The 8,122-nt window shown below is 40.1% G+C and overlaps 1 pseudogene; it reads left to right on the top strand.

The window, feature by feature from the left end:
• Positions 1-1,387: 1,387 nt before the first annotated feature.
• Positions 1,388-1,506, top strand: LOC132537350 (small nucleolar RNA SNORA70; annotated as a pseudogene).
• Positions 1,507-8,122: the final 6,616 nt, after the last annotated feature.

The following is an 8,122-nucleotide window of genomic DNA, read 5'->3' as shown; positions in this document are numbered from 1 at the left end:
GCAAGTCTTCTACATTCTTTGGATTTACATTTCTCCCATGTATTAATATATATTAAGGGGAGAATGGCCCCTACATAGTTCTGTCTACCTCACAGGTTATGTGGTAAAGTAAAATGAAATAAGAATTGGGGATTTCACATCCATAACTTCACTATTCATAACAGCCAAAATATAGGCACAAAATGACCAGATAAAAAAAGATATAGGATTTATAGTCAATGAAATATTACTTGACCATCAAAAAGATGGGAATGTAGGTAGGGGAGATAGCATAGTGGTTATGTAAAAAGACTTTCAGGCCTGAGGCTCCAAAATCTTAGGTTCAATCCCTTGCACCACCATAAGCCAGAGCTGAGAAGTGCTCTGGTAAAAAACAAAACAAACAAACAAATAATATACAATTAAGGACGAAATGGACAGAACTGGAGGTGATGGTGGCCCAGGAGGTGGTGCAGTAGATAAACTGTTGAGCTCTTATGCATGATATCCTGAGTTCAATCTCCAGCACAACATGTGCCAGAATGCTGCTCTGGACCTTTCTCTTTCCTGACTGTGCATGTGCACTCTCTCTCTCTCTCTTATTTCTCTCATTCTCTCTCTTTCTCATTAATAAGTAAATAAATCAAGAGTCAGGTGGTAGTGCAGCGAGTTAAGCGTAGGTGGTGCAAAGTGCAAGGACCAGCATAAGGATCCCGGTTCAAGCCCCCAGCTCCCCCCCACCTTCAGGGGAGTCACTTCACAGGTGGTGCAGCAGGTCTGCAGGTGTCTGTCTTTCTCTCCCCCTCTCTGTCTTCCCCTCTTCTCTCCATTTCTCTCTGTCCTAACAATGATGACATCAATAACAGCAACAATAATAACTACAACAATAAAACAACAAGGGCAACAAAAGGAAATAAATAAAGTTAAAAAAACAAACAAAAAAGTAAATAAATCTTAAAAGGGGAGGAAGGGGGAGCTGGGCAGTGGTGCACCAGGTAACGCGCACGTAGTACAAAGTTCAAGGACCTGTGCAAGGATGTTGGTTTCAGCTCCCAGCTCCCCACCTGCAGGGATGTTGTTTCACAAGTGTTGAAGCAGATCTGTGGGTGTCTATCTCTCTCTCACCCTCCCCTCTCAATTTCTCTCTGTCCTAGCCAATAAAAATTAAAAATATCTTCCTGGAGCAGTGGATTCATAGTGCCAGCACTGAGCCCCAACGATAACCCTAGAGGCAAAAAAAAAAAGAAAGAAAGAAAGAAAGAAAGAAAGAAAGAAAGAAAGAGGAGGCAGAAAACTGGCAGTGATGGTACTAAGTGAGATAAATGAAAGACAATTACCAGATAGTTTCACTCATATGTGGAATATAGAGAACTAAAATGCATGAGCTTGCAAAAATAGTAATAGTACCTTATAGTCAATTAAGCCAGCTGTGCTTCCCACACTGTGTGCAATGTCTGGAAACAGCAGCCTCCTTGGTCTTCAGCCTGTTGCATGTATGGACTGGTCCAGGGGACCTTGGAGAGAACCCTTTCCACTGGATATTCATTTCATGCCTGACCACCCACTATCCCATCTCAGCCTCCAGACAGGCATGTGGGCTTTTGGAAAGCCCCAGAGCATGATGGCCAAGGTGCTGATGGCCAGGTCATCAGGGCCATCAGCACCAAGCTGAAGAACAAGAAGTATGAGACTGAGGTATTGTATAGGGCCAAATGCAAGTTCTGTGCCTTGTCAGAAGATCCACATCTCTGAGAAGTGAGACTTCACCAAGTTTAATGTGGATGAATTTAACTCTTTATTTTCAGCCACCAGGTTCCAGATGCTACCATGATGCCAATCAGAGTTCCCTGGCAGACGACCCCACCAATGTGTCCTGGAGCTCTGCTTCCCCAGAGCCCTGCCCCACTATGGAAAAGGAGAGACAGGCTGGAAGTATGGATCGACCTGTCAACACCCATGTTCAGCAGGGAAGCAATTACAAAAGCTAGACCTTCCACTTTCTGTACCCCATAATGATCCTGAGTCCATGTTCCCAGAGGGTTAAAGAATAGGAAAGCTACCAGGGCAGGGGATGGATACAGAGTTCTGATGGTGGGAATTCTGTAGAATTGTACCCCTCTTTTTTTAAAAAAAAATCTTTTAATTAATTAATTAATTCTCTTTTGTTGCCCTTGTTGTTTTTATTGTTGTTGTTATTGATGTCATTGTTGTAGGATAGGACACAGAGAAATGGAGAGAGGAGGGGAAGACAGAGAGAGAGAGAGAGAGAAAGATAGACACCTGCAGAACTGCTTTACCCCCTGTGAAGTGACTCCCCTGAAGGTGAGGAGCCAGGGGCTCGAACCGGGATCTTTATGCCGGTCCTTCCGCTTTGCGCCACTTGCGCTTAACCTGCTGCGCTACCGCCCGACTCCCAGAATTGTATCCATCTTATCCTATGGTTTTGTCAGTGTTTCCTTTTTATAAATAAAAAAAAGTTTTTTAAAAAAGTACTAGTTAGCATTTATAGCAGACAATGGGCAAACGCTAGAAGAAGAATAGCAGACAATGATGAATACTGCACCCAGAATCTACTTCAGGATCAGTGTTTGTTTCCCCTTCTTCTGAGGGTGTCTGCTGGAGCTTATTGGGTTGGACTGATGACTGGGAGGTGGAGACGAAGACCTGGACCTCTTGCCTTTACTCTCCCTTCTGCTCAAGGCTACTTCCGTTTCCAGGACCATGCACCAATATTCTGCATGTGAACTTCAGAGTCATATATATATGCCACTAGGGTTATTGCTAGGGTTCAGTGCCTACATAATGACTCCACTGCTCTCAGCAGACTTTCTTCTTTCCTTCTTTCCTTCCTTCCTTTCTTTTTTTGATAGGACAGAAAGAAATTAAGAGAGAGAGGAGTCGGGCATTAGCACAGCGGGTTAAGTGCACATGGTGTGAAGCACAAGGACCGGCATAAGTATCTTGGTTCCAGCCCCCAGCTCTCCACCTGCAGGGGAGTCGCTTCACAGGCGGTGAAGGAGGTCTACAGGTGTCTATCTTTCTCTTGCCCTCTCTGTCTTCCCCTCCTCTCTCCATTTCTCTCTGTCCTATCTAACAATGGACATCAACAACAATAATAACTACAACAATAATAAAAAACAAGGGCAACAAAAGGGAAAATAAATAAATAAATATAAAAAATTTTAAAAAAGAAATGGAGAGAGGAGGAGATAGAGTAGTAGAGAGGAAGAGACAGCACTGTTTCACCACTCTATAGGTGGGAATGGGGGCTTGAACCAGGGTCCTTGCATATGATAATGTGTATGCTCTACCAGGTGTGCCACCACCCAGCACTAGCATAGTTATTTTTTTTCATGCCTTTTTTAAAAATGTTTTTAATTGGGGAATTAATGTTTTACATTCAACAGTAAGTACAATAGTTTGTACATGCATGACATTCCCCAGATGCCCATATAACAATACAACCCCCACTAGGTCCTCTGAATCCTTCTTGGACCTGTATTCTCCCAACCCACCCACACCCACCCGAGTCTTTTACTTTGGTGAGATATGCCAATTCCATTTCAGGTTCTACTTCTGTTTACTTTTCTCATCTTGTTTTTCAACTTCTGCCTGAGAGTGAGATCATCCCATATTCATCCTTCTGTTTCTGACTTATTTCACTCAACATGATTTTTTCAAGGTCCATCCAAGATCGGCTGAAAATGGTGAAGTCACCATTTTTAACAGCTGAGTAGTATTCCATTTTGTATATATACCACAACTTGCTCAGCCACTCATCTGTTGTTGGACACCTGGGTTGCTTCCAGGTTTTGGCTTTTACAAGTTGTTCTGCCAAGAACATATCTGTACACAGATCTTTTTGGATGGATATCTTGGGTTCCTTAGGATATATCCCCAGGAGAGGAATTGCAGGATCATAGGGTAGGTCCATTTCTAGCCTTCTGAGAGTTCTCCAGACTGTTCTCCACAGAGGTTGAACCAATTGACATTCCCATCAGCAGTGTAGGAGGGTTCCTTTGACTCCACACCCTCTCCAGCATTTGCTGCTGTTACCTTTTCTGATGTATGACATTCTCACAGGAGTAAAGTGGTATCTCATTGTTGTCTTTATTTGCATTTCTCTGACAATCAGAGACTTGGAGCATTTTTTCATGTGTTTCTCCACCTTTTGGATCTCTTGTGTGGTGAAGATTCTGTCCATGTCCTCCCCCCATTTTTGGATGGGGTTATTTGTTGTCTTGTTGTTGAGTTTGACAAGCTCTTTATATATGTTGGTTATTAAACTCTTATCTGATGTATGGCATGTAAAGATCTTCTCCCATTCTGTGACGGGTCTCTTGGTTTGGGTAGTGGTTTCTTTTGCTGTGAAAATGCTTTTTAATTTTATGTAGTCCCATAGGTTTATACTTGCCTTAGTCTTCTTTGTAATTGGATTCATTTCATTGAAGATGTCTTTGAAATTTATGCAGAAAAGAGTTCTGCCAATATTTTCTTCTAAGTATCTGATAGTTTGTGGTCTAACATCCAAGTCCTTGATCCACTTGGAATTTACTTTTGTATTTGGTGAAATACAGTGGTTCAGTTTCATTCTTCTGCATGTTTCAACCCACTGTTTCCAACACCATTTGTTGAAGAGACTCTGCTTTCCCCATTTAATAGTCTCAGCCCCTTTGTCAAAGATTAGATGCCGATAGGTGTGGGGGCTCACTTCTGGGCTCTCAATTCTATTTCACTGGTCAGTGTGTCTATTCATGTTCCAGTACCAAGAAGTTTTGATGACAATGGCCCTATAATACAATTTGAGCTCTGGGAGTGTGATGCCTCCAGTTCTGTTCTTTTTTTCTCAAGATTGTTTTGGCAATTCTAGGTCTTTTCTGGTTCCAGATAAACATTTGTAGCATTTGTTCTATTCTCCTAAAAAATGTGCTTGGGATCTTGATGGGGATAGCATTAAATTTGTAGATGGCTCTGGGTAGTATATTCATTTTGATGATGTTAATTCTACGAACCAATGAACATGGAATATCTTTCCACTTCTTTATGTCTTGTGTGTGTGTGTGTGTGTGTGTGTGTGTGTGTGTGTGTGTCTGTTCATGTTCCAGTACCAAGCAGTTTTGATGTCAATGGCCCTATAATTCAGTTTGAGATCTGGGAGTGTGATGCCTCCGGTTCTGTTCTTTTTTCTCAAGATTGTTTTGGCAATTCTAGGCCTTTTCTGGTTCCAGATAAACATTTGTAGCATTTTTTCTATTCTCCTAAAAAATGTGCTTGGGATCTTGATGGGGATAGCATTAAATTTGTAGATGGCTCTGGGTAATATATTCATTTGGATGATGTTAATTCTTCCAACCCATGAACATGGAATATCTTTCCACTTCTTTGTGTCTTTTTCAATTTCTTTGAGTAGTGACTCATAATTTTCACTATACAAGTCTTTCACTTCTTTGGTTAGGTTTACTCCTAGATATTTTATTGTTTTTGTTGCTATAGAAAAAGGAACTGATTTCTGGATTTCAATTTCTTCTAACTTAGTGTTTGCATAGAGGAATGCCACTGACTTTAGAATGTTAATTTTATAGCCTGACACCTTACTGTATTGCCTGATGATTTCCAAAAGCTTCTTGCTGGATTCCTTAGATTTTTCCATGTATACTATCATGTCATCTGCAAATAAGGAGAGTTTGACTTCTTCTCTTCCAATCTGTATGCCTTTAATTCCTTGCTCCTGCCTGATTGCTATGGCAAGAACTTCCAACACTATATTGAATAGTAATGGTGATAGTGGGCATCCCTGTCTAGTACCTGATCTGAGTGGAAATGCTTCCAGTTTTTCACCATTGAGTATGATGTTGGCTGTAGGTTTGCTATATATAGACTCCACTATCTTGAGGAATTTTCCATCTTTTCCCATTTTTTGTAGTGTTTTGATCATAAAGGGATGTTGTATTTTGTCAAAGGCTTTCTCTGCATCTATTGATATGACCATGTGGTTTTTGGTCTTGCTTTTGTTGATGTGGTGGATCACATTGATTGATTTACATATATTAAACCTACCTTGCATGCCTGGGATAAAGCCCACTTGGTTATGATGAACAATCTTTTTAATATACTGCTGTATCCGGTTGGCTAGAATTTTGTTCAGTATTTTAGCATCTATGTTCATCAGAGATATTGGTCTGTAGTTTTCTTTTTTGGTTGTGTCCCTGTCTGCTTTTGGTATCAGAGTGATGTTGGCTTCATAGAAGCTGGCAGGGAGTATTCCAGTGTCTTCAATCTTCTGGAAGACTTTTAAAAGTAGAGGTATTAGTTCTTCTTTGAAGGTTTTGTAGAATTCATTTGTAAAACCATCTGGTCCAGGACTTTTATTTTTGGGGAGATTTTTGATAAATGTTTCAATTTCATTAGTTGTGATGGGCCTGTTCATGTTATCCACTTCCTCTTTACTTAGTTTTGGAAGTTGGTAGGTATCTAGGAAATCGTCCATTTCTTCCAGGATCTCTAGCTTGGTGGCATATAGTTGTTCATAGAAGCCTCGCATGATATGTTGAATTTCTGCGGTGTCTGTTGTGATAACTCCTCTTTCATTTAGTATTTGATTTATTCGGGTCTTCTCCCTTTTTTGTTTTGTGAGTGTGGCTAAAGGTTTGTCAATTTTGTTCACTCTTTCGAAGAACCAACATTTACTTTCGTTGATCTTTTGTATGGTTTTCTTATTCTCAATGTTATTTATTTCTACCCTAACTTTAGTGATTTCTGTCCTTCTGGTTGCTTTAGGGTTCCTTTGTTCTTCTTCTTCTAGGTCTTTAAGATGTGCAATCAGGCTGTTTATTTGTGCTTTTTCTTGTTTTCTAATGTGTGCTTGTATAGCTATGAATTTGCCTCTCAGTACTGCCTTAGCTGTGTCCCAAATATTTTGATAGCTTGTGTCTTCATTTTCATTGAAGTCTCGAAACATTTTGATTTCTTCCTTGATTTTTCTTTGACCCAGAGGTTGTTAAGAAGTGTACTGTTGAGCTTCCACATTTTGGGACTATTACTAATTTTTCGTTGATTGTTAAGTGTTAGTTTAGTTCCACTGTGGTCTGAGAAGATGCTTGGGATGATTTCAATGCTCTTGAATTTGCTGATGCTATCTTTGTGGCCTAACATATGGTCTATCCTTGAGACTGACCCATGTGGATTTGAGTAAAATGTGTATTCCAGTTTCTTGGGATGAATGACTCTGAAAATGTCCAATAGTTCTAGTTTATCTATCTCCTCATTTAGCTCCCTTATGTCTTTATTGATTTTCTGCCTGGATGATCTGTCAAGTTGAGAGAGTGGGGTGTTGAAGTCCCCTACTATGACTGTGTTGCTGTTAATATATTGCTGTAGCTCTTTCAGTAGATGTTTGATGTATTTAGATGGCTTCTCATTGGGGGCATAGATGTTAATAATTGTTAAGTTCTCCTGATTGACTGATCCTCTGAGCATTAAATAGTGTCCATTCCTATCTTTTTTAATCTTATCTATTTTAAAGTCTATCGTGTCAGATATGAGAATAGCTGTTCCTGCCCTTTTTTGTAGGCCATTGGCTTGTATGATAGTTTTCCATCCTTTCACTTTAAGTCTGCGTTTGTCTTGTTGAATTAGGTGGGTTTCCTGTAGACAGCATATTGTTGGGTTGTATTTTCTGATCCATCTTCGTACTCTGTGTCTTTTAATAGGTGAATTCAGGCCATTGACATTTATTGATATCAAAGTTTGAAGATATTTTAACGCCATTCTTGTAGAGTTTTAGAGTTTTCTGATATATGTCCTATTTATGATGGTCTGATTGTTTATAGACAACCTTTCAGAACTTCTTTCAGGGCAGGCTTGGTGATAGTTGATTCTTTGAACTGTTGCTTGTCTGAGAAGGTTTTGATGCCTCCATCTAGTCTGAATGACAGTCTAGCAGGATATAGTATTCTTGGTTGAAAACCTTTCTCATTGAGCACTTGATTGATATCTTGCCATTCTCTTCTGGCCTGTAGTGTTTGTGTGGAGAAGTCTGCTGCTAATCTTATGGGTTTTCCTCTGTAGGTGACTGTTTTTCTCTTGCAGCCTTCAGGATGCTTTCTTTATCCTTATTCCTTTCCATTCTAAATACGATGTGTCT

This window comes from Erinaceus europaeus, chromosome 2, assembly GCF_950295315.1.
Source record: "Erinaceus europaeus chromosome 2, mEriEur2.1, whole genome shotgun sequence".
Lineage (NCBI taxonomy): Eukaryota > Metazoa > Chordata > Mammalia > Eulipotyphla > Erinaceidae > Erinaceus > Erinaceus europaeus.
This window is presented reverse-complemented; position numbering and strand designations above follow the sequence as displayed.